General features: G+C 36.4%; 1 pseudogene; it reads left to right on the top strand.

The window, feature by feature from the left end:
- LOC124102889 (spindle and kinetochore-associated protein 2-like) overlaps positions 1-24411 on the top strand; it is a 48052-nt pseudogene extending 23641 nt beyond the window's left edge.
- The last annotated feature ends 3500 nt before the right edge of the window (positions 24412-27911 follow it).

Raw genomic sequence — 27911 nt, 5'->3', positions numbered from 1 at the left:
GTTTTATACAGTGGTAAAAATTGATATCAAGAATGGCATTAAGGGGCTGGGGTTGTAGCTCAGTGGTACAGCACTTGCCTCGCATGTGTGAGGCCCTGGGTTCGGTCCTCAGCACCACATTAAGAAAATAAATAAAAGATATTATGTTCATCTACAACTAAAAAGAAAAAAAAGAATGGTAGTAAGAGAAAATCAGCTAACTGAGAGGCAATCTAAGAGTCAGTGTAAGAGGCACTATTTTTGGTAGTGACTATCAGACCCTAACTAGTATCCCTATTGGGAGAGACAGTAATAATATTAGTTGAGTTAACATTTCAGTTGAGCCCACAAAACTCTTCTAGAGTGTGTACCAATCCAATTAAGACTTTTCTTCTCCCTTTACTTCATCCCTGGTCATGTCATGTTATTCTATTGTTGTTATTATATTATTTTAAATATTGATTCCAGCAATATTTAAGACAAATGAATCATCGAAAGCAGAGTTACATAAAATTTCTCAATCTTATTCACCATTTATTTTGTGTTAATCCATCAATCTGGTGGATTGTTGAAAAATGTGGCATACTAAATCAGTTTTTAATACACCAAACATAACATCTAGATCAGTTATCACAGTTTAGTTGTTTGATTACCCAGATGTGTCCTTAGCACACAGAATTATTTACTAAATGCTAACTTAAGATAGCCTCCTACTACTAAAAGGAAACATAATCCATGCTTCATTATTTTATCCACTTATCTATCCAGTAAGCCAGCCAACAATACTTATTAATTACCTAATAATGACCAGACATTGTGCTAAACAATTAGAGTTGTCAAGAAGAAAGGATATCATCCACATCCTCAAGAAATTCATAATATTGAACAATGTTTTTATGCAGGAAAAAGATTAGACACATAACCCCATGCCTCAAATGTGTATTTACTTATTTATAAATAATAAAATCTGTTACTATCATACTGACTTAGTATGTATAGAAAACAATGCCACAATTTTCTAATAGTATATAGCTATTCAGACATCATATATATATATATATATATATATATATATATATATATATATAAAAGTGCATAGAAAAATTGAAGTTAAAAGAAATAAAGTAAAAAATAGTTCTGAGTAAGAATATGAAGGAAATAACCAGACACCTAAATAAATAGCTTCAGGAAGAGTACCAAAACAAGACACTGCCCTTTTGCCAGAGCACTGCCAATGTAAGTCTCCTAGGCACATAAGGGCTTCACTGTGGCCCCCATCTCCTGCCTACCCCAGAATACCCTGTCTCATTATTGTGATTGCAATATACAACCTCAATGTGTTGAGAAGTGAGGAGGGAATGTTAAATATTGAGGTTAGAGAGAAAGTTTTGCTTTCCAAAATCCTTAGTTTTAATTTTGGGTGAAATTTTAAGATACTTCATGAAACTGAAGCCTATGTCTAAAATAATATTACACATAAATTCTCTTTTGCTGTCATTAGTAACATAACAGTGAAAAGCCAAATTCTGCCACATTATTGGCAACAGTCTTCTATCACTAAAAGGAATGATCTTATCATTGACAGATGCTAAGACTCAGTGATTTGAATCACACCATGTGTTGCAAATTAAAATGGCTAAAATCACAATAAAACTAATCTGGAAAATAATAGGAGAAAAACAATTGTTAGGAGTTAAAAGGCCAACATTCAAATGTAACCTGCAGATAGTGATCTTAAGAAGCTATGCAAAATCAGATATTAGTACAGTAATGAACTTGTAATAAAGCTTTAAATGGAAAAGCATATCTATAATATATTCTGATTTTTATTAAAGAGGTAAATATAAATTTACATATAGGAAATACATTAAAACACTATTTATATATGAGAAAGCTGGAGTAAGGGGAACTTTTATCTTCTTAAACTTTCAATCTTCTAAATTTGAATTTTTTAAAGATATATATTATCCTTATAATAAGAAAATATATGTAACTATTTTTAACAAACAACAAATCCTATTGAAATAAATTATATTATGGTATAACAAAAAATATTAAACTATAAATCAGAAGCCTTCAGTTAAAAAAAAAAAAAAAATCAATGCTGCCACTCACCAGCCATGAAATAGATGGCCATTAATATAGGTAGTGATGTCATTAATATAGGTAGTGGTGTTGATGCTAATAGTGAGTTTCGGTGATAGCAACAAAGTTCCACTGATTGATCCCAAAGACCCCTTAAATTTGTCCAAATCTCCTGTTCGGGGAAAAAGGCCTGTATCGTATATATTATATACCAGCATTGCCCCCTACCCACAATGTGTTGTATTACAGTTTGCTCAGAAATGTTTTTTCCACCTGTTCTGCTGCAAAATAACTCCTCTAGGTCTGAACAACCCTGACTTCCAGTATTGCATCTACCTCTAAATAGTTGCAGGGGCCATAACAAGTCCTCTAACTCTGTGAGAACAATACAGGCACATGCATGAAAGTGAGACTGTGTTTTCTTGCTGTCCATGTACATTGTATGGTGACTTGTAGGTAGCTTCGTGAACTTTACTTCAGCCAACAGTTAGCCAGTGCTGTTGTGTGCTAGTAGGTACTGTGACAAAAGCTGGGAATATGTACATGAATGAAATATGATCCTACCCTCAGCATCCACAGTGTCTCAAGCTTGTATATGGAAAAAGAAGTAAAATATACATATTTTCATTCACAGGTTTGTTCATTCATGTTCACAGATGAAGAAGCCATAATAAGTGTTATCCTCATGGAGTCCATTTATTAACATTTGGTTTATCCTTGTATACAGGAAAAGAAGTGGGAGGTAGGATTTTTAATCTTTCAGCAGTCAGTCATTTACTGTCTCCTAGGTACTAGCATAAATTCAAAGAAGACTATTCCCAAGAAGATGATAGGAAACAAAGGAACCAGAGAACAAGGCAGTAAGAGCTTTATGCTCTGTCACTGGTTGGTCACCTCTTCCTGGAGGATTTCAGGAATTCTCCTCTGAGGAAGGACATTGCCTTAGATCTTGCTAGGTAATGAATGGAAGAAAAAGAAAATGGCCAGGAGAGACCAGACTGGGGCGGGGGTGGAGACGAAGTTAAGCAGGAGATCCTAATTGTGCCAGGCTTAATCCAGAAGAAACATGCCAAAATTTAGGGTTCCCTGAAGCTAACAGTGGGGACCTTATTAAAATGCACTGAAATCTGGGGATTCTTAGATCATCTTTAGCAAACTGGGGATAAACTTTAATTAATTGAGAATAAAGAATATGGGCGAGCCCTGAGGATATCTTTAAGTGGAAAAGGATAGCAGCTGGAGGCCAGGACCAAAATCAGAGTTCTAATTTGTGCTCAGGGAACTGCTGAGCTCCTGAGTTGACTGTTTTTCATTGTTCTCAAACTTTAGTTAGGGTAAGAATCACTGTAATTCTTTATAAATTCTACCTAGAGTCTGGTTCTCTTGATGGGAAGATAGGACTAAGATATTGCTTTGTTTTTTTCTTAACAAAATGATTAAGAAATCACCCTAGTGATTCCAAAGCAGATGATCAACAGACCACGTACTAAAAGGAATTGCCTTAGAACTTTACAAAGGGATCTAGTAAGACAGGTAAATATTTCAGAGATCTCAGATATAAAACCCTTAATGTTTTAAATGTGTACTCCAAAACTTGATGCTATCACTGGATATAACATACTGACTCACTAGAGTCATACAAGAGCTAAAAATATTTTTACACATTTGCCAAAAAAGCTTACAGAAAGCAACACAAGCCATAAAACAGGTTTTTGTAATATCACAGGATAGTGATTGCTGTTAATTGTGCTTTACTCTTCCCTCCTATACTTTCAAGTTCCCAAAGGCCTGTACTCTCAGCAATAGCTTTGGCCACAGGATAGAAGGAAAAGTTGACACTGGTTCACGTGGAGGTAAGGCTGACGAACTTAGCCTCTGCCCAAGAACCAGTAATGTTTGACTAAACATATTAATTTCCCCAAGCTCAGTTACCCTAAACCCCCTGAAAGAAAGAGGGGATTTGAGTTAAAAAAATGGAGTAGAGGGGGCCGCTCAAGGATAGAAGAAAGGAGGAAATTTCATTCCATCTTCTGAGCTAAGATTTGCCTTTGAAAAAAGCATTCTTTATTTCAATTTTCCTAAGGAAAAGAGACCAGCAAATTGTATTCTATTATGCTAAAGACAAAGGTAAAGCTGCACAGCCATTCAAAAAGTAGGTTAACTTAATTACCACATTTTCTATTTAAAAAACTTTTAAAATAAAATATAATTTTCTAACAGGCTGGCTCATTCATTCCTAGTTAGGTCAATTCATATATAAATAATGAATTGTCTTATTTTTAAAACTATCATACACTAATCTTAAAATCACTCTTTTCTCTGCCTCTCTCAGTAGAATGCTCTAGCCAGGGGCTCAAGGTGTAACAATTCTGCAGGAGAAGAGTGTCATCTGCAGGAAGACTGAGTAACTACATGGTAAAATCCATAGGAATTCTCAAAAATGAAACAATTAGTTGCTGCACAGAACACTCACTCAGCAAGTTGCCTGGCACAGAATAAATTCTCAACAGATTATTACTAATGTTTGTGTGATGGTGATAATGATAGTATATTGTTTTGCATTGTGTTTCTTTAAATTAAAGAAAAAACAAAAAAGTCCAAGGAAGAAAAAGCTGTTCAGATTACTTAGATTATTTTCCCACTTTTATAAGAATCATTCCAAATGAAAATATATCTCCTTCTTAAATACTTTATAGAAAGCAATTCCACAGTCTTCGACGTTCATTCCATGGCTCCACAGTCTTTAGCAGGCCAGGTTCAGGCAAACTTTGGTACGTAAATTTAGTTTGCAGAGCTCTCTTACCTCCTAAGAATCGACACCACCCTCCTTTTAGAGCACACATTCTCTGGTCTGTTCTATAAAGACTTGTTATGTACCTGCTATGTTCCAGATGTTGTGTTATTTTGCCAGCATACATAGATGAGCCAACTTTATTTCCTATCCTTAAAGATTTTATAGTGCTGATGTTACATGGTGCTCCTGCTTCCTATTCCCTAAGTCCCATCTCCTTTATTGGCTTCTCATTTGCTCTTCCTTATAAACAATTTATGCTGGGAACTTCCTAAAATCTTCCCCATTCCCAAAAAAACTAAATTGCTTTTTCTGCATTTTTTCAGAATCACTAGATAATCTGATAACTTATTCCATGACAATTGCTAATTGATCAACTCACTAAGGTAATTTGAACACAATTTAATACAGTCTTTCTGAAGATACAATAATCACTTATTCCTTGGTGTCAGACTGCTGGAGACAATATTTTGAATTAGGCAGGGCTCTCTAGTACAGCCCTATTTCACCCATCTGGTACCTAGTACTCCAAAGAACAGATCCAAACTTGATTTTGTTTTATGCCACTTTTAAAATGTATTTCCTAATTGGTTGGACATATATTCAATTATCTTCCACTACAAAGTAGCTCCTTCCCCCACCCCCTTTCAGAGCTGAGATTGAACCCTGGGCCTAGTAAATGCTAAGCCAATACTCTAGAATTGAGAATTCCTATGCCTGCAGCTCCTTTAAATTCCTGGTAAATATGTCTCTTCTCACATTCTTTTCTCTGACACAAACAGGTGCTCTATAATAATCCAAAACATCATTGAAAATACAAGATTACGTCAACTGAATTTTTCATACATTATGCATATTTCCTGAATTTTACATAACCAACAGCCAAAAGATAAAGCCACCACTGCTCTTTCTTAATTTTATAACATCAAATCAAATATAAGATAATTAGTAAGCTAACTATCCCTGCTTGTTTAACAGGTGACCTCTCCAAGTAGTTTTTGACCTGTGCTCTTGGCTATTCTACAAATTGGTGTTTGTTTAGGATTCTGAGCTCTGTAGGTGGTGGTCCTGTTTCTGACAGCATTTCATTATTAAAAATATGGGCTGGGGCTGTGCTCAGTGGCAGAGCGCTTGCCTCACATGTGTGAGGGACTGGGTTCAATCCTCAGCACCACATAAAAATGAATAAACAAAATAAAGATATTGTGTCCATGTGTAACTAAAAATTTTTTTTAAATAAAAAAATACATCATCCCATATAAAGAAGCACAACTCCTTCATTTACTTGAACGAAATTGTAGTGGATATATATTCATTAACAAGAAATAAGATAGATTTTGTGTACCAAAATCTCAACATTTTCAGTGTGATAAACATTGTTTTATATTAATGTCTAACTATAATTTTAAGAAGGCCCATTTGGCAGATGGCACCACCTGTCCTTGAATGTTTTTATCTGACTGGTATTTTTAAACTTTTTCTCTCAATTCTCCTGGATAAGAATTGTAACAACTCACTACAAACTTAAATACCATTTATAAATAAGCTCTGGTAATTTATTCCTAGGAAATTAAAAATGGCACTGATGAAAGTAATTGAATATTATGATATGCCAGATACTTTGTATACATTATTTCATTGGACTATGATGGTAGCCCTGTCACGTCATTTAGGTTGTTCAGGATGATACCCAAGTAACAGATGAGAAAATGAAGGCAAAGAGAAAACTCAGAATGCCAGCAAGTGATATTTAGATTCAGTGTCACATCCATCTAGGTGTAAAGCATATTGCACCCTCCATGATATTGGAAGACCCTTGTTGTAAGGGCTAAAGTCAAAAGAAAGGCCTAGTATTGGAACAGGATAATTCCATCAGAACATAATGGAGCACCATAAAAATAGAAAAGTATCTTAAAAGGGCTTGTGGTTATTTATTTAATGTACACTACTGATTATCAAACTATGTTTATCATTTGTAGAGGAGTTTAACTTAATTTTCAAAGTGTAGGCATTTGAATATTATAGTGCAATGTTTGTATATCATTTATAATGAATCAGATCATCTCATTATTGCTATAAAAATTTTGGACTAAAAACCCCTAACTCTTGGAGTAATAAATAAGCTTATCATATTTAAATTGTATTAATTTATTAATTTCTCCTTTGAAGCAAGTTTCAGTTTATTTAGAATATTATTTTTCTGTACTAAACGAGTGGCATAAAATCAGTAAAAACTGTTATTTTATCCTAATTTTCAATCTAAAGATTTTTTTATTATTCTTATTATTATTATTTTTATTTATATGTGATAGCAGAATGCATTACAATTCTTATTACACATATAGAGCACAATTTTTCATATCTCCGGTTGTATACAAAGTATATTCATAACAATTTGTGTCTTCATACCTGTACTTTGGATAATAATGATCATCACATTCCACCATCATTAATAACCCCATACCCCCTCCCTTCCCCTGCAACCTTTCTGCCCTATCCCTCCCATGCTCCCTCTCCCTATCCCACTATGAATCAGCCTCCTTATATCAAAGAAAACATTCAGCATTTGTTTGGGGGGGATTGACTAACTTCACTTAGCATTATCTTCTCTAACTCCATCCATTTACCTGCAAATGCCTTGATTTTATTCTATTTTATTGCTGAGTAATATTCCATTGTGTATTCATGCCACATTTTTTTTTATCTATTCATCTATTGAAGGGCATCTAGGTTGGTTCCACAGTTTAGCTATTGTGAATTGTGCTGCTATAAACACTGATGTGGCTGTGTCCCAATAGTATGCTATTTTTAAGTCCTTTGGGTATAGACCAGGAGAGGGATAACTGGGTTAAATGGTGGCTCCATTCCCAATTTTCCAAGAAATCTCCATACTGCTTTCCATATTGGCTGCATCAATTTGCAGTCCCACCAGCAGTGTATGAGTGTACCTTTTTCCCCACATCCTCACCAACACTTATTGTTGTTTGTCTTCATAATAGCTGCCGTTCTGACTGGAGTGAGATGATATCTTAGAGTAGCTTTGATTTGCATTTATCTAATTGCTAAAGATGATGAACATTTTTTCATATATTTGTTGTTCAATTGTATATCATCTTCTGAGAAGTGTCTGTTCGGGTTCTTGATTGGGTTGTTTGTTTCTTTGGTGCTTAGCTTTTTGAGTTCTTTATATACCCTAGAGATTAGTGCTCTATCTGATGTGTGAGGGGTAAAAATTTGCTCCCAGGATGTAGGCTCTCTGTTCACCTTAAAGATTGCTTCTTTTTCTGAGAAGAAACTTTTTCGGGGCTGGGGATGTGGCTCAAGCGGTAGCGCACTCACCTGGCATGCGTGCGGCCCGGGTTTGATACTCAGCACCACATACAAACAAAGATGTTATGTCCGCTGAAAACTGAAAAATAAATATTAAAAAAAAGAAAAGAAACTTTTTCATTTGAGTCTATCCCATTTATTGACTCTTGATTTTAATTCTTGTGCCACAGGAGTCTTATTAAGGAAGTTGGGGCCTAATCCCACATGATGGAGAATAGGGCCTACTTTTTCTTCTATTAGACTCAGGGTCTCTGGTTGTCTTCCTAAATCCTTGATCCATTTTGAGTTGAGTTTTGTGCATGGTGAGAGATGGGGTTTAATTTCATTTTGTTGCATACAAATTTCCAGTTTTCCCAGCACCATTTGTTGAAGAGGCTATCTTTTCTCCAATGCATGTTCTTGGCACCTTTGTCTAACATAAGATAATTGTAGTATTGTGGGTTAGTCTCTGTGATCTCTATTCTGTACCACTGCTCTACCAGTCTGTTTTGGTGCTGACACCATGCTGTTTTTGTTACTATTGCTCTGTAGTGTAGTTTAAGATCTGGTATAGTGATGCTACCTGGTTCACTCTTCCTGCTAAGGATTGCTTTAGCTATTCTGGGTCTCTTATTTTTCCAGATGAATTTCATGATTGCTTTTTCTATTTCTATGAGGAATGTCATTGGAAATTTTATTGGAATTGCATTAAATATGAATAGTGTTTTTGGAAGTATGGTCATTTGGATAATATTAATTCTGCCTATACAAGAGCAAGGTAGATGTTTCCATCTTCTAAGGTCTTCTTTGATTTCTTTCTTTAGGGTTCATTATATAGATCTTTCATTTCTTTTGTTGATTCCCAAGTTTTGTTTTTTTTTTTTGAGGCAATTGAAAATGGGGTAGTTTTCCTCATTTCCCTTTCTGAGGATTTGTCACTGATATACCGAAATGCATTTGATTTATGGGTGTTGATTTTATATCCTGCTACTTTGCTGAATTCATTTACTAGTTCTAGAAGTTTTCTGGTGGAACTTTTAGGGTCTTCTAGGTATAGAATCATATCATCAAGCAAATAGTGCCAATTTGAGTTCTTCTTTTTCTATGTGTATCCCTTTAATTTCTTTCATCTGACTAATTGCTCTGGCCAGTGTTTTAAGAACTATGTTAAATAGAAGTGGTGAAAGAGGGCATCCCTGTCTTGTTCCAGTTTTCAGAGGGAATTCCTTAAATTTTTCTCCATTTAGAATGATGTTGGCCTGGGGCTTAGAATACATAGCCTTTCTGATGTTGAGATATGTTCCAGTTATCCCTAGTTTTTCTAGTGTTTTGAACATAAAGGGGTGCTATATTTTTTCAAATGCTTTTTCTGTGTCTATTGAGATAATCATATGATTATTATCTTTAAGTCTATTGATGTGATGAATTACATTTATTGATTTCCATATGTTGAAACAACCTTCCATTACTGGAATGAATCCCACTTGATCGTGGTGCATGATCTTTTTGACATGTTGCCAGAATTTTATTGAGAATTTTTGCATCTATGTTCATTAGAGATATTGGTCTGAAGTTTTTTTTCAATATGTCTTTGCCCAGTTTTAGAATCAGAGTGATATTGGCCTCATTTATAGAATGAGTTTGGAAGTGCTGCCTCTTTTTCTATTTCCTGAAATAAATTGAAGAGTATTGGTATTAGTTCTTTAAAGTTCTTGTAGAACTCGGGTGTGTATCTGTCCAGTCCTGGCCTTTTCTTGGTTGGTAGACTTTTGATGGCTCTGCTATTTTGTCACATGAAATTGATCTATTTAAATTGTGTATATCATCCTGATTCAATTTGGGCAAATTATATGTCTCTAGAAATTTATTGATGCCTTCGATAACTTCTATTTTATTGGAGTACAAGTTTTTAAAATAATTTCTAATTTTCTTTTGTATTTCTGTAGTGTCTGTTGTGATATTTCCTTTTTCATCACATATGTTCGTGATTTGAGTTTTCTCTCTCCTTCTCTTTGTTAGCATGGCTAAGGGTCTGTCAATTTTATTTATTTTTTCAAAGAAGCAACTTTTTGTTCTGTCAATTTTTCAATTGTTTCTTTTGTTTCAATATCATTGATTTCAGCTCTGATTTTAATTATTTCCTATCTTCTTGTGTTGATTTGTTCTTTTTTTTCCTAGGGCTTTGAGATGTAATATTAAGTCATCTATTTGTTGATTTTTTCTTCTTTTAAGGAATAAATTCCATGCAATGAACTTTCCTCTTAGAACTGCTTTCATAGTGTCCCAGAGATTTCAATATATTGTATCTGTGTTCTCATTCACCTTTAAAATTTTTTTAATCTCCTCCTTGATGTCTTCTGTAACACATTGTTCATTCAGTGGCATATTACTTAGTCTCCAGGTGTTGGAGTGAATTTTATTTCTTATTTTATCATTGATTTCTAATTTAATTCCATTATGATCTGATAAAATGTAGGGTAGTATCTCTACTTTTTTATATTTGCTAAGAGTTGCTTTGTGGCATAGTATACAGTCTATTTTACCAAAGGATCCATGTGCTTCTGAGAAAAAGCGTATTCTCTTGTTGAAGGACGAAATGTTCTTATATGTCAGTTAAGTCTGTAATTGATTGTATTATTGAGTTCTATAGTTTCTTTGTTCAGCTTTTCTTTGGAAGATCTATCTAGTGATGAAAGAGGTGTGTTAAAGTCATCCAATTATTGTGTTGTGGTCTATTTGACTCTTTTTTTTTTTTTTTTTTTTTTTTTTTTTTTTTTTTAAATATTTATTCTTTAGTTCTCAGCGGACACAACATCTTTGTCTGTATGTGGTGCTGAGGATCGAACCCGGGCCACACGCATACCAGGCGAGCGCGCTACCACTTGAGCCACATCCCCAGCCCCTATTTGACTCTTGAGCTTGAGAAGAGTTTGTTTGATGAACGTAAATGCTCCATTGTTTGGGGCATATATATTTATAATTGTTAAGTCTTGTTCGTGTATGGTTCCCTTGAGCAGTATGTAGTGTCCTTTTTTTTAAATCCTTTTTGGTCGACTTTAGTTTAAGTCTGCTTTATTTGATATGAGAATGGAAACCCCTGCTTGCTTCCTCAGTCCATGTGAGTGGTATGATTTTTCCCAACCCTTCACCTTCAGTCTGTGGATGTCTTTTTATATGAGGTGACTCTCTTGGAGGCAGCATATTGTTGGGTCTTTTTTCTTTTAATTCTATCTGCTAGTCTATGTCTTTTGATTGGTGAGTTTAGGCCATTAATATTCAGGGTTATTATTAAGACATGATTTGTATTTCCAGACATTTTTGTTTATTTTTGGTATTTAACAATGACTTGGTTTCTCCTCTGATTAGATTTTCCTGTAGTGTAATCCCTCCCTCTGCTGATTTTCATCATTGTTTTTCATTTCCTCTTCTTGGAATATTTTGCTGATGATGTTCTTTAGAGCAGGCTTTCTTTCTTTCTTTTCAGATATAAGTATAAATTGCATTTAATTTATTTTTTTCTTTTTTAAATTTATTTTTGCATTACAATTCTTTTTATATTATTTTTTAATTAATTTATTTATTTTTTAATTAGTTACACATGCCAGTACAATGATGTTGACATTTCATACATTTGAATCAAATGGGGTATAATTTCTCATTTTTCTGATTGTATAGGTTGCAGAATCACATTGGTCATACAGTCACCTATATACATACAATAATAATAATGTCTATTTTATTCTGCTGCCCTTCCTATCCCCCTTCCCCTCCCCTCCCCTACCTTCGCTTCTCTCTACCCAATCTAATGTGGCACAATTCATTTTTCTTTTCTCCTCACAATATCATACATGTATTCTGTATAACGATGAGGGTCTCCTTCCATCTTCCGTGCAATTCCCCTTCTCCCTCCTTTTCCCTCCCACCTCTCTTCCCTATTTAGTGGTAATCTTCTTCTCATGCTCTTCCTCCCTATCCCATTTTGAGTCACCCTCCCTTATATCAGAGAAGACATTTGGCATTTATTTTTTAGGGATTGGCTAACTTCACTTAGCATAATCTGCTCTAATGCCATCCATTTCCCTGCAAATGCCATGATCTTGTTATTTTTTAGTGCTTAGTAATATTACATTGTGTATAAATGCCAGTTCATCTATTGAAGGGCATCTAGGTTGGTTCCACAGTCTAGCTATTGTGAATTGTGCTGCTATAAACATTGATGTGGCTGTGTCCCTGTAGTATGTTCTTTTTAGGTCTTTTGGGTATAGTCTGAGAAGGGGAATAGCTGGGTCAAATGGTGGTTTCATTCCTGCTTTTCAAGGAATCTCCATACTGCTTTCGAAATTGACTGCACCAATTTGCAGTCCCACCAGCAATGTATGAGTGTACCTTTTTCCCCACATCCTTGCCAGCACTTGTTGTTGTTTGACTTCATAATGACTGCCATTCTTACTGGAGTGAGATGGTATCTTAGAGTAATTTTAACTTGCATTTCTCTGATTGCTAGAGATGGTGAGAATTTTTTCATGTATTTGTTGATTGATTGTATATCCTCTTCTGTGAAGTGTCTGTTCAGGTCCTTGGCCCATTTGTTGATTGGGTTATTTATTTTGTTGTTGTTTAGCTTTTTAAGTTCTTTGTATACTCTAGAGATTAGAGCTCTATCTGATGTGTGAGGGGTAAAAATTTGTTCCCAGGATGTAGGTTCCCTATTCACTTCACATATTATTTCTCTTGCTGAGAAAAAAACTTTTTAGTTCGAATTCGTCCCATTTTTGATTCTTGGTTTTAACTCTTGTGCTATGGGTGTCTTATTAAGGAATTTGAGGCCTGCCCCAACGTGATGGAGATTAGGGCCAACTTTTTCTTCTATTAGACACAGAGTCTCTGGTTTGATTCCTAGCTCCTTGATCCATTTTGAGTTAACTTTTGTGCATGGTGAGAGAAAGGGATTCAATTTCATTTTGTTGCATATGGATTTCCAGTTCTCCCAGCACCATTTGTTGAAGATGCTATCCTTTTCCCATTGCATTCTTTTAGCACCTTTGTCTAATATAAGGTAGTTGTAATTTTGTGGATTGGTCTCTGTGTCCTCTATTCTGTACCATTGGCCTACCCACCTGTTTTGGTGCCAGTACCATGCTGTTTTTGTTATTGCTCTGTAGTATAATTTAAAATCTGGTATTGTGATACCCTCTGTTTCACTCTTCCTGCTTATTTGGGTCTCTTGGGTCTCTTCCTGGGTCTCTTATTTTCCAGATGAATTTCATGATTGCTTTTTCTATTTCTGCAAGGAATGACATTGGGATTTTGATCAGAATTGCATTGAATCTGTAAAGTGTTTTTTGTAATAAGGCCATTTTAATAATATTGATTCTGCCTATCCATGAGCAAGGTATATCCTTCCATCTTCTAAGGTCTTCTTCTATTTCTCTCCTTAGGGTTCTGTAGTTTTCATTGTGTAGATCTTTTACCTCTTTTGGTTGACTGATTCCCAGGTATTTTATTTTTTGTTTTTTGAGGATATTGTGAATGGGGTAGTTGTCCTCATTTCCATTTCTGAGGATTTGCCACTGATATACAGGAATGCCTTTGATTTATGGGTGTTGATTTTATATCCTGCCACTTTGCTGAACTTCTAGTTCTAGAAGTTTCTTGGTAGAACCTTTTAGGTCTGCTAGGTATAGGATCATGTCATCAGAAAATAGTGCCAATTTAAGTTCTTCTTTTCCTATATTTATGCCTTTAATTTCTTTCATCTGTCTAATTGCTCTGGCTAGTGTTTCAAGAACTATTTTGAATAGAAGTGGTGAGAGAGGGCATCCCTGTCGTGTTCCAGATTTTAGAGGGAATACCTTCAATTTTTCTCCGTTTAGAAAGATGCTGGACTGAGGCTTAACATATATAGCTTTTACAATGTTGAGGTAAATTCCTGTTATCCCTAGGTTTTCTAGTGTTTTGAACATAAAGGGATGCTGTATTTTGTCAAATGCTTTTTCTGCATCTATCGAGATTGATCATATGGTTCTTATCTTTAAGTCTATTGATGTGGTGAATTACATTTATTGATTTCCATATATTGAACCAGTCTTGTATCCTGGGGATGAATCCCACTTGGTTATGGTGCATGATCTTTTTGATATGTTTTTGTATCTGATTTGCCAAAATTTTATTGAGGATTTTTGCATCTATATTCATTAAAGATATTGGTCTGAAGTTTTCTTTCTTTGAAGTGTCTTTGTCTGGTTTTGAAATCAGAATGATATTGGCCTCGTAGAATGAATTTGGAAGAACTCCCTCTTTTTCTATTTCCTGAAATAGATTGAAGAGTATTGGTATTAGTTCTTCTTTAAAGGTCTTGTAAAACTCTGCTGTATATCTGTCTGGTCCTGGGCTTTTCTTGGTTGGTAATCTTTTGATGGCTTCTTCTATTTCCTCACTTGATATTGGTCTATTTAAGTTGTGTATATCCTCCTGACTCAATCTGGGCAGATCATATGACTTAAGGAATTTATTGATGACTTCACTATCTTCTATTTTATTAGAGTATAGGGTTTCAAAATAATTTCTAATTATCTTCTGTATTTCTGAAGTGTCTGTTGTGATGTTGTCTTTTTCATCCCATAAGCTAGTAATTTGGGTTCTCTCTCTTCTTCTCTTCGTTAGCATGGCTAATGGTCTATCAATCTGATTTATTTTTTCAAAGACCCAATTTTTAGTTTTGTCAATTTTTTCAATTGTTTCTTTTGTTTCGATTTCATTGATTTCAGCTCTGATTTTAATTATTTCTTGACTTCTACTGCATTTGCTGCTGATTTGTTCTTCTTTTTCTAGGGATTTGAGATGTAGTGTGAGGTCATTTATTTGTTGGCTTTTTCTTCTTTTAAGGAATGAACTCCATGAAATGAATTTTCCTCTTAGAACTGTTTTCACACTGTCCCAGAGATTGCGATATGTTGTGTCTGAGTTTTCATTTACCTCTAAGAATTTTTTAATTTCCTCTTTGATGTCGTCTATAACCCATTGTTCATTCATTAGTGTATTTTTCATTCTCCATGTGATATAGGAATTTTTCTTCCTTATTTTATCATTGATTTCCAATTTCATTCCATTATAATCAGATAACATGCATGGTAGTATCTCTACTCCTTTGTATTTGCTAAGAGTTGCCCTGTGACATAATATATGGTCTATTTTTGAGAAGGATCCATGTGCTGCTGAGAAAAAAGTGTATCCACTTGATTTTGGGTGCTTTATTCTATATATGTCAATTAAGTCTAAGTTATTAATTGTATTATTGAGTTCTCTAGTTTCTTTATTCAACTTTTGTTTGGAAGATCTGTCCAGCAGTGAGAGAGGTGTGTTAAAATCTCCCATGATTATTGTGTTGTGGTCTATTTGACTCTTGAACTTGTGAAGAGTTTGTTTGATGAACGTAGCTGCACCATTGTTTGGGGCATATATATTAATGATTGTTATGTCTTGTTGGTGTATGCTTCCCTTAATTTAAGTGTCCTTATTTATCCCTTTTGATTAACTTTGGCTTGAAGTCTATTTTATTTGATATGAGTATGGACACCCCTGTTTGCTTCTGAGGTCCATGTGAGTGGTATGATTTTTCCCAACCTTTCACTTTCAGTCTGTGTATGTCTTTTCCTATCAGATGAGTCTCTTGTAGGCAGCACATTGTTGGATAATTTTTTTAATCCAGTCTACTAGCCTATGTCTTTTGATTGGTGAGTTTAAGCCATTAACATTTAGGATTACTATTGAGATATGGTTTGTACTTCCAGCCATATTTGTTTATTTTTGTTATTTAACATGATTTGGTTTTCCTCTTGGATTAGTTTTTCCTTTACTGTACTACCTCCCACTGTTGGTTTTCATTGTTATTTTTCATTTCCTCTTCATGTAATGTTTTGACAAGGATGTTCTGAAGTGCCGGTTTTCTAGCTGCAAATTCTTTTAACTTTTGTTTATCATGGAAGGTTTTTATTTCATCTTCAATCCTGAAGCTTAATTTCACTGAATACAAGATTCTTGGTTAGAACCCATTATCTTTCAGCGTTTGAAATATGTTGTTCCAGGATCTTCTAGCTTTCAGAGTCTGGGTTGAAAGATCAGCCATTCACCTGATTGGTTTGCCCCTAAATGTAATCTGTTTCCTTTCTCTTGTGGCTTTTAAGATTCTCTCCTTATTCTGTATGTTGGGCATCTTCATTATAATGTGTCTTGGTGGGGATCTCTTGTGATTTTGCACATTCAGCGTCCTGTGGGCTTCTAGGATTTGGATTTCTGTTTCATTCTTCAAGTCTGGGAAGTTTTCTAATATTATTTCATTGAACAGATTGCTCATTTCTTTGGTTTGGACCTCAATACCTCCCTGTATCCCAATAATCTTAATTTGGTCTCTTTATGTTATCCCATATTTCTTGGATGTTCTGCTAATGGTTTCTGCTGCCTAAGTTCTTTTCAAGTTGATATACTTTGTCTTTGTTTTTTTTTTTTAATTTTTTTATTGTTGGCTGTTCAAAACATTACATAGTTCTTGATATATCATATTTCACAATTTGATTCAAGTGGGTAATGAGCTCCCATTTTTACCCCATATACAGATTGCAGAATCACATCAGTTACACATCCATTGATTTACATATTGCCATACTAGTGTCTGTTGTATTCTGCTGCCTTTCCTATCCTCTACTATCCCCCCTCCCCTCCCCTCCCCTCCCCTCTTCTCTCTATGCTCCCTCTACTGACATTCGTTTGTCCCCCTTATATTATTTTTCCCCTTCCCCTCACTTCCTCTTGTATGTACTTTTGTATAACTCTGAGGGTCTCCTTCCATTTCCATGCATTTTCCCTTCTCTCTCCCTTTCCCTCCCACCTCTCATCCCTGTTTAATGTTAATCTTCTTCTCATGCTCTTCGACCCTACTCTGTTCTTAGTTACTCTCCTTATATCAAAGAAGACATTTGGCATTTGATTTTCAGGGATTGGCTAGCTTCACTTAGCATAATCTGCTCTAATGCCATCCATTTCCCTGTAAATTCTATGATTTTGTCATTTTTTAATGCAGAGTAATACTCCATTGTGTATAAATGCCACATTTTTTTTATCCATTCATCCATTGAAGGGCATCTAGGTTGGTTCCACAGTCTAGCTATTGTGAATTGTGCTGCTATGAACATCGATGTAGCAGTGTCCCTGTAGCATGCTCTTTTTAGGTCTTTAGGGAATAGACCAAGAAGGGGAATAGCTGGGTCAAATGGTGGCTCCATTCCCAGCTTTCCAAGAAATCTCCATACTGCTTTCCAAATTGGCTGCACCAATTTGCAGTCCCACCAGCAATGTACAAGTGTACCCTTTTCCCCACATCCTCGCCAGCACTTGTTGTTGTTTGACTTCATAATGGCTGCCAATCTAACTGGAGTGAGATGGTATCTTAGGGTGGTTTTGATTTGCATTTCTCTGACAGCTAGAGATGGTGAGCATTTTTTCATGTACTTGTTGATTGATTGTATGTCCTCCTCTGAGAAGTGTCTGTTCAGGTCCTTGGCCCATTTGTTGATTGGGTTGTTTGTTCTCTTATTGTCTAATTTTTTGAGTTCTTTGTATACTCTGGATATTAGGGCTCTATCTGAAGTGTGAGGAGTAAAGATTTGTTCCCAGGATGTAGGCTCTCTATTTACCTCTCTTATTGTATCTTTTGCTGAGAAAAAACTTTTTAGTTTGAGTAAGTCCCATTTGTTGATTCTAGTTATTAACTTTTGTGCTATGGGTGTCCTATTGAGGAATTTGGAGCCCGACCCCACCGACTGTAGATCGTAGCCAACTTTTTCTTCTATCAGACGGCGTGTCTCTGATTTGATATCAAGCTCCTTGATCCATTTTGAATTCACTTTTGTGCATGGCGAGAGAAAGGGATTCAGTTTCATTTTGTTGCATATGGATTTCCAGTTTTCCCAGCACCATTTGTTGAAGATGCTATCCTTCCTCCATTGCATGCTTTTAGCCCCTTTATCAAATATAAGGTAGTTGTAGTTTTGTGGATTGGTTTCTGTGTCCTCTATTCTGTACCATTGGTCCACCCGCCTGTTTTGGTACCAGTACCATGCTGTTTTTGTTACTATTGCTCTGTAGTATAGTTTGAAGTCTGGTATCGCTATACCGCCTGATTCACACTTCCTGCTTAGCATTGTTTTTGCTATTCTGGGTCTTTTGTTTTTCCATATGAATTTCATGATTGCTTTCTCTATTTCTACAAGAAATGCCGTTGGGATTTTGATTGGAATTGCATTAAACCTATAGAGAACTTTTGGTAATATCGCCATTTTGATGATGTTGGTTCGGCCTATCCATGAACAGGGTATATTTTTCCATCTTCTAAGATCTTCTTCTATTTCTCTCTTTAGGGTTCTGTAGTTTTCATTGTATAAGTCTTTCACCTCTTTTGTTAGGTTGATTCCCAAGTATTTTATTTTTTTTGAAGATATTGTGAATGGAGTGGTTGTCCTCATTTCCATTTCAGAGGATTTGTCGCTGATATACAGGAATGCCTTTGATTTATGCGTGTTGATTTTATATCCTGCCACTTTGCTGAATTCATTTATTAGCTCTAATAGTTTCTTTGAAGACCCTTTTGGGTCTGCTAGGTATAGAATCATGTCATCTGCAAATAGTGATAATTTAAGTTCTTCTTTTCCTATTTTGATGCCTTTAATTTCTTTCATCTGTCTAATTGCTCTGGCCAGTGTTTCGAGAACTATGTTGAACAGAAGTGGTGAGAGAGGGCATCCCTGTCTTGTTCCAGATTTTAGAGGGAATGCCTTCAATTTTTCTCCATTCATAATGATGCTAGCCTGAGGCTTAGCATAGATTGCTTTTACAATATTGAGGTATGTTCCTGTTATCCCTAGTTTTTCTAGAGTTTTGAACATAAAGGGATGCTGTACTTTGTCAAATGCTTTTTCCGCATCTATCGAGATGATCATATGATTCTTATTTTTAAGTCTATTGATGTGGTGAATAACATTTATTGATTTCCGTATATTGAACCAGCCTTGCATCCCAGGGATGAATCCTACTTGATCATGGTGCACAATTTTTTTGATAAGTTTTTGTATCTGAGTGGCCAGAATTTTATTGAGGATTTTTGCATCTAGGTTCATTAGAGATATTGGTCTGTAGTTTTCTTTCTTTGAAGTGTCTTTGTGTGGTTTAGGTATCAGGGTGATGTTGGCCTCGTAGAATGAATTTGGAAGTTCTCCCTCTTTTTCTATTTCCCGAAGTAGCTTGAAAAGTATTGGTATTAGTTCCTCTTTAAAGGTTTTGTAAAACTCTGCTGTATACCCATCCGGTCCTGGGCTTTTCTTAGTTGGTAGTCTTTTGATGGTTTCTTCTATTTCCTCAATTGATATTGGTCTGTTTAGGTTGTCTATATCCTCCTGACTCAATCTGGGCAGACCATATGACTTACGAAATTTATCTATGCCTTCACTATCTTCTAATTTATTGGAGTATAAGGATTCAAAATAATTTTTGATTATCTTCTGTATTTCTGAAGTGTCTGTTGTGATATTGCCTCTTTCATCCCGTACGTTAGTAATTTGAGTTATCTCTCTTCTTCTCTTCGCTAGCATGGCTAAGGGTCTGTCGATTTTGTTTATTTTTTCAAAGAACCAACTTTTAGTTTTGTCAATTTTTTCAATTGTTTCTTTTGTTTCGATTTCATTAATTTCAGCTCTGATTTTAATTATTTCTTGCCTTCTACTTCTTTTGCTGTTGTTTTGCTCTTCTTTTTCAAGGATTTTGAGATGAAGTATGAGATCATTTATTTGTTGGTTTTTTCTTTTTTTAAGGAGTGAACTTCAAGCAATGAATTTTCCTCTTAGAACTGCTTTCAATGTGTCCCATAGATTCTGATATGTTGTGTCTGTGTTTTCATTAATCTCTAAGAATTTTTTAATTTCTTCCTTGATGTCTTCTATAACCCATTGATCATTCAGTAACCTATTGTTCATTCTCCAAGTGATGTATTCTTTTCCCTTCCTTCTTTTATCGTTGATTTTCAGTTCCATTCCATTATGATCAGATAGGATGCATGGTATTATCTCTACTCCTTTATATTGTCTAAGAGTTGCCCTGTGACATAATATATGATCTATTTTTGAGAAGGATCCATGTGCTGCTGAGAAAAAAGTGTAACTGCTTGATGTTGGGTGGTATATTCTATATATGTCAATTAAGTCTAGGTTATTAATTGTGTTATTGAGTTCTATAGTTTCCTTATTCAACTTTTGTTTGGAAGATCTGTCCAGTGGTGATAGAGGTGTGTTGAAGTCTCCCATGATTATGGTGTGGTGGTCTATTAGACTCTTGAACTTGAGAAGAGTTTGTTTGATGAACATAGCTGCACCATTGTTTGGGGCATATATATTTATGATTGTTATGTCTTGTTGGTGTATGGTTCCCTTGAGCAGTATATAGTGTCCCTCTTTATCCCTTTTGATTAACTTTGGCTTGAAATCTATTTTATTTGATATGAGTATGGATACTCCTGCTTGTTTCCGAAGTCCATATGAGTGATATGATTTTTCCCAATCTTTCACCTTCAGCCTATGTATGTCTTTTCCTATCAAATGTGTCTCCTGTAGGCAGCATATTGTTGGGTCTTGTTTTGTGATCCATTCTACTAGCCTGTGTCTCTTGATTGGTGAGTTTAAGCCATTAACATTTAGGGTTATTATTGAGATATGGGTTGTTCTTCCAGCCATATTTGTTTATTTATGTTACTAAACATGGTTTGTTTTCCTCTTTGATTATTTTCCCCCCTTTAGTGTCCTACCTCCCACTGTTGGTTTTCATTGTTATTTTCCATTTCCTCTTCCTGTAATGTTTTGCCAAGGATGTTTTGAAGAGATGGTTTTCTAGCTGCAAATTCTTTTAACTTTTGTTTATCGTGGAAGGTTTTAATTTCATCTTCCATCCTGAAGCTTAATTTCGCTGGAAACACAATTCTTGGTTGGAACCCATTTTCTTTCAGTGTTTGAAATATGTTATTCCAGGATCTTCTAGCTTTCAGAGTCTGTGTTGAAAGATCAGCTGTTATCCTGATTGGCTTACCCCTAAATGTGATCTGCTTCCTTTCTCTTATAGCTTTTAAAATTCTCTCCTTATTCTGTATGTTGGGCATCTTCATTATAATGTGTCTAGGTGTGGGTCTCTTATGATTTTGCACATTCGGCGTCCTGTAGGCTTCTAGGATTTGGGGTTCTGTCTCATTCTTCAAGTCTGGGAAGTTTTCTCGTATTATTTCATTGAATAGACTGCTCATTCCTTTGGTTTGAAACTCTGGCCCTTCCTGTATCCCAATGACTCTTAAATTTGGTCTCTTGATGTTATCCCATATTTCTTGGATGTTCTGCTCATGGTTTCTTAACAGTCTTGCTGAGCTGTCTATGTTCTTTTCAAGTTGAAATACTTTATCTTCATTGTCTGATGTTCTGTCTTCTAAGTGTTCTACTCTGCTGGTAGTATTCTCAATTGAGTTTTTAAGTTGCCTTATTGCTTCCTGCATTTCTAGGATTTCTGTTTGTTTGTTTTTTATAACCTCTATTTCCCTGTATAGTTGATCTTTTGCTTCTTGGATTTGTTTATGTAATTCATTGTTGAAGTGATCTTTCATTGTCTGATTTTGCTGTCTGATGTCTTCCTTGAGACTCCAGATCATCTGAAGCATGTATATCCTGAATTCTTTATCTGACATTCCATATGCTGCAGCTATTACCTCTTCTAACGTTGAGTTGACCTGCAATGCTTGTGGTCCTTTCTTTCCTTGTCTCTTGATACTGTTCGCGTTCCTTTCTACTTGGTGAAACTGTTGTGCTATTGAATTTTCCCCCTATATATTTATATTGGTCTTGTATAGTTGCAAAGTCTCCCTCGCAGGCGCGGGCGGCGGCTCTGTCCCTCTGCGGGCCGCTAGGCTTGTTCTGTCGGTGGTCACAGTTCTGTCTACTTTGCAGGCGCAGACAGCGGCACTGCCCCTCTGCAGGCCTCTGGGGCTGTACTGCCAGTGGGTCGCAGGTCCGCCTACCTTGCAGGCGCGGGGGGGGGGGCGGCTCTACCCTTCCTGAGGCCACTGGGCCTGTTCTGTCTCTCGGTTGCAGGTCTGGCCTGTTCTGATGGTGGTCACAGTTCCGTCTACCTTGCAGGCTCGGGGGGGAGGGGGCGGCTCTGCCTCTCAGCAGGCCGCTGCTCCTCTTCTGCCGGTGGGTCGCAGGCCCGCCTACCTTGCAGGAGTGATTGGAAGCTCTGCCACTCCGCGGGCCACTGGGCCTTTTCTGTCAGTGGTCACAGTTCCGCCTACCTGACAGGCGCGGGGGGTGGGGGGCGGCTCTGCCCCTCAGCAGGCCGCTGGGCCTGTTCTGTGGGTGGTCACAGTTCCCTCTACCTTGCCGGCGTAGGGGGAGGGGGCGGCTCTGCCTCTCAGCAGGCCGCTGCTCCTCTTCTGCCGGTGGGTCACAGGCCCGCCTACCTTGCAGGAGTGATTGGAAGCTCTGTCCCGCCACGGGCCACTGGGCCTTTTCTGTCGGTGGTCACCGTTCCACCTACCTGGCCTTTGTCTTTGTTATCTGAAGTTCTATCTTCTAAGTGTTCTACTCTGCTGGTAATACTCTCATTTGAGTTTCTAATTTGGTTTATTATTTCCTTGATTTCCAGGATTTCTGTTTTCGGGTTATTTTTTTTTAATAACCTCTATCTCCCTGTAGAGTTGATCTTTTGTTTCCTGAATTTGTTTATGTAATTCATTGTCAAAGTGATCTTTCATTGTCTGAAATTGCTGTCTAATGTCTTCCTTGAGACTCCAAATCATCTGAGGCATGTATATTCTGAACTCTTTATCTGGAATCCCATCTGCTGCAGATATTACTCTTCTAATGTTGAATTGACCTGCATTGTTTGTGGTCCTTTCTTTCCTTGTCTTTTCTTACTGCTCACATTTCATTGAAGCTTTGTGAAACTGTTGTGTTAATGATTTTTCCCCATATATTTATATTGCTCCTGTATAGTTTCAAATCTCTCTTTTGTGGAGAAAGACAATGTTAACAGTTCCCAATATCAATAGTACATCATCTAAGCGCAAGTTTTCATTATTAATACATTTATAGTTAGACTCTATGTCTACAGATGTTGGCTTCAATTATTATTTAAAAATATAGTCATTAGTTTCATAAAAGGCGTATCATTTCTGGCGGCATATAGAGAACGAATTTCCAATGTAGGATGTTATGTTTAGGGGGAAAGGAGTGAGGGTATGGGGTTAATCTAATTTAGCAACTTTGGAGGGGAATTCTAACCAATAGACAGGTAATTTACAGAAGAATGTATAAATTCAAACCCTATCTGTATTGAGAAAATTACCCTACATATAAATAGTAAAAGTTAGGGGGTTGAAAGTGGGATAGAGGGAGTAAGGAGGGAAAAAAATAACAAGGAAGGAAAGAGAAAAAAGAGAGAGGGAAAAAGAAAATAAGAAAAAAGGGGGAGTAGGTGGGGCATATGTAATTCCTCTATATTATATTATTCTGGTGATTCAGTTGTTAAAGTCCTATTTCATGCAAAGTTCTTGGTTTCACATATGTTGAGTTGAGGTTGTGAGGAACAGAGGGGGAAGGGTAGAGGAGAATGGATGAATGGATGAGAAGAGAGAGAGAAGAAAAGAAAGCAAAAAAAAAAAAAAATCTCTCAGAACTCTGTTTTCTTTTCTTCCAGTAGGTGGAGTTGTCTATTCCTAGCTTGAGTCTCTGCATTCAGGGTGGTTCAGGTGTGAGAGGACTTGAGCTTCCACCTATAGCCTCCCTGCTCTTAGTCTCTGAGATGGAAACCAGGTGCCTGTACAGTTGTTGTTTTGCATTGGTAGCTACACCCCCCCCCCAAAAAGCTTGTGGGAAAAATTTTGAGTTATCGCAGCTAAGGGGAGTTGGAAACTGGGTACCTGATCAGCCGCAGAACTGTGCTGGTAGCCACGCCCACTGGTTGATGGGTTTTAAGGGTTGATGGGATTTTCCAATATATGTTCTGTCTGTTTCCCTCATAAGGTGTTTGGTGAGGTGGTGGGTGCTGGGGAGACCTTGTGTTTGTCCAGAGCTCGGTCTGGTGACCCGCATGCAAAGCGGGTCTGTGCCTCCTCTGGTCTGTACCCGAGATGCCCGCCCTGTGCCGGCTGGGCTCCTCCTCAGGTCTGACACTCGGTCCACGCCAGCTGGCATTACAATTCTTAATACACCATTATACCATAATTTATCACATCTCTGATTATATATGTTGACACCAAATTCACATCTTCATACATGTATTCTATATAATGATGAGGGTCTCTTTAGTGCAAGCTTTCTAGTTGTAAATTCTTTTAACTTTTGTTTATCATGAAAGGTTTTTATTTCATCATCAAATTTAACGCTTAGTTTTGCTGTATGTAAGATTCTTGGTTGGCATCCATTTTCTTTTAGCACTTGGTATATGTTGTTCCACGATCTCCTGGCTTTGAGGGTCTGGGTTGAAAAATCTGCTGAGATATGAATTGGTCTCCCCCTCTATGTGATCTGATTCCTCTCTCTTGTAGCTTTAAAAATTCAATCCTTATTCTGTATGCTAGGCATTTTCATTATAAAGTAGATTGGTATAGATATGTTGTAATTTTGTACATTTGGTATCCTCTTGTATTTGGTTTTCCTATTCGTTCTTCATGCTTGGAAAATTTTCTGATATTATCTTATTGAAGAGATTGTGCATTCCTTTGGTTTGAAACTCTGTCTTCCTCCCTCCCAATAACTCTTAGATTTGTTCTTTTGATGCTATCCCATAATTCTTGGATGTTCTTCTCATGGTTTCTATCTTCACTATGTGATCAACTTTATTTTCCAGATTGCATACTTTATCTTCATTATCTGATGTTCTTTCTTCCAAGTGATCTAGTCTGTTGGGTATGCTTTCTATTGAGTTTTTTATTTGATTTATTGTATCCTTCATTTCAAGGATTTCTGACTGGGTTTTTTTTTCAGAGTCTCTATCTCTCTTTTGAAGTCATCTTTTGCTACCGTATTTGCTCTGTTATCTCTTTGTTGGAGTGATCAGTTTTTACATGTATTTGCTCATTTAGGTCATTCTTTAATTCACAGATCATTTTAATTATAAACCTTCTGAACTCCTTTTCTGACATTTCATCAACTTCACTGTCCATGGGTTCTGTTATTATAGTATCCTGGTTTGTTTGGGGCACTTTCCTCCCTTGTTTTTTCATGTTGTCTATGTGTCCTTTCTTGCAGTGTGGATCTGAGATATTACAGTTTCTTCCCTATATTCTTGTAATACCAGTAGAGATTGTCTGTATCTCACCTTGATGTTGGGCTTCCAGACCCTGCTGGTGTCCCTCAATGAATGCTATTGCATCCTGGATCTGGGTCCTGTGCAAGTTGGTGTGAGTGGATTTGGGCCTCTGGGTTTGACCTCCCTTGGTGGTCTGCTGGTCAGAAGGGGTTGTCCTGAACCAGAGGCTAGCCTCTGGTGGGTGTCTGCCCTGCCAGGGGAGGGGTGGACTGAGCCTGCTGTGCACCTGAGACCTGCTCAGTCTGGTGTGGGTGGATCTGGACCTCCGAGCTTGACCTCCCGTGGTAACTGTTCAATCTAAAGATATTGATGTGACACTATTTTCTCAGTTACTCTTTGAAATTTTAGTATAAAATGGTTAGGAAGTCCTTATAAAACTAAATATGTAACTACCATAAGACCATGACCCAACAAACACATTTTGGCACATTCATCACATAGAAATGAGAAATTATGTTTTCACAAAGACATATACATTAGTGTTTATGGTTTTTATATTTGTAATATCCCAAACTTAGAAACAACCCAGATGTCCTTCAACAGGTCAATGGTTGAACAAACTGTGGTACATCCTAGAATACTAATCAGTAATGAAAAAAAGCAAAATACTGATAAATACAACATATTGGATGAATCGCCAAGAAATTATTCTCAGTAGGAAAAAAAGAAGCCAATCACAAAAGGATCCATATTATATGAATATATATAACACCCTAAAAATGATAAAATTATAGGAATGGAGGAAAAAATAGTGATATCAAATGCTAAGGAGGGAGTAGGGCAGGAAGAGGTGATTATGGGTTAAAAGGGCAACATAAGAAGTTCTTATGGTGTTAGGAATGCCCCCAAACCTTAACTGTATCAGTATCAATATAATGGCTATAACACTATACTATAGTTTTTCAAGATGTTATGACTAGTGGGTACTGGGTAAGGAGTACAAGAGATCCTTCCCTCTATTATGTCTTATAACTGCGTGTGAGTCTATTTAATCATAAGAGATTTGAAATTAAATCACTAATGATATTAAATCTTGTAAATTCCTACAAAAAGCCTGTAGTCACACAGATGTGAGGAAAAGTACTGAAGCTATGGCTGGGATGTGGGGTTATGGAAAGCTTAGGGAAAACAGAAATTTGAAGGAATAATATAAGCTAAAGGATTAGGAGGAATTGCCCTAGCAAAGAAAGGAAAGGAAAGGATGAAGAGAGAAGAAGAAGAAACATATACAAAGGCAAGGATATTGCAAATAGTATGGTGTGTTCAGGAACAGTATGGCAACATCATACTAGCATATGGTTATATGCTTGACAGGTAACAGAGATAAAAGTGACAAATCTCATCTTAATGCTAAGACAGGATCTAGTTCTTGAAGGAAGGCTTATTTTTTAAAGAACTTCTAGTGTATACAATAGGGTATAGACAGAGATTGCAGTTTCATTTGCTTCTTTGTCTATTTGTTTATAGCAACAAATAAAATTTAGTTTTAAAAAGCATAGAGGTGAAGACTGAATCATGACTTGAAGGTGAGGACCAGAAGCAGCTAAAGTGAGATATGACAATGATCTAAACTAAACCAGTAACAAAAGGAATAGAGGAAAGGGAATAGATTTGAGAAACTTAACAGAGAAAAAAATCCAACAATATATAATAATTGGTTGAATATGAGAGACATGGGGGAAGACTCTAGGAAAGAAATGCAAATAAGCAGAACTACAATGTTGCTCCTCTGCTTAGAGTAAACATCACTAAACAACAACAATAACAATTTTTACATCTCTAATTAACTCTCCTTGGAGTAAAAATATATTGTAATTTATTTTCCACCTCTTAAATAACACCCAAATTTCTGGATAGATGGTGGTGCTGTTCATAAAAACAAGCAAAACAGGAATTGAACATTTTTTAATCTTGTTTGATTTGATGTGTTCCCAAGTTTGAATGTCATGGGAGACATCCAAATGGAAATACCTAGTAGAAACTAGACACTCAGGTATATATCTCAGGAGGAAAATTTCAAAGCCATACACATATTTAAGTCATGGGGGTCAAAGATATTACAGTCTAAATACAGTGTATAAAGGGGAAAGAAAAAAAATAATCAGGAGTAGAACCCTTAGGAACATGGAAGTTGATGAGATAGACAAAAGAAGAGGTGACTACAAAAGAGACTAAGACAGTAGGTTAAGAAAAATAAGAAAATAAGGAGAGCATGGTTACTGAATCCAATGAAGGAAAGAAAAATAGGTCAGGAAATAAATGCTGCTGATAAGTCACTAATATAAACACTAAAAAGTACCGATTGAGGAGGACTCAGAGAAAATGGAAACACCACAGATTCTGGGTCTTCCTGAATCCT

The sequence above is a fragment of the Marmota monax genome, unplaced genomic scaffold (genome assembly GCF_021218885.2).
Source record: "Marmota monax isolate L192 unplaced genomic scaffold, Marmota_monax_Labrador192_F-V1.1 WCK01_AAM20220418_F8-fsc00112, whole genome shotgun sequence".
In the NCBI taxonomy this organism is placed as follows: Eukaryota; Metazoa; Chordata; class Mammalia; order Rodentia; family Sciuridae; genus Marmota; species Marmota monax.
Note: the sequence above shows the minus strand (reverse complement) of the source record. Positions and strands in the feature narration are given on the sequence as shown.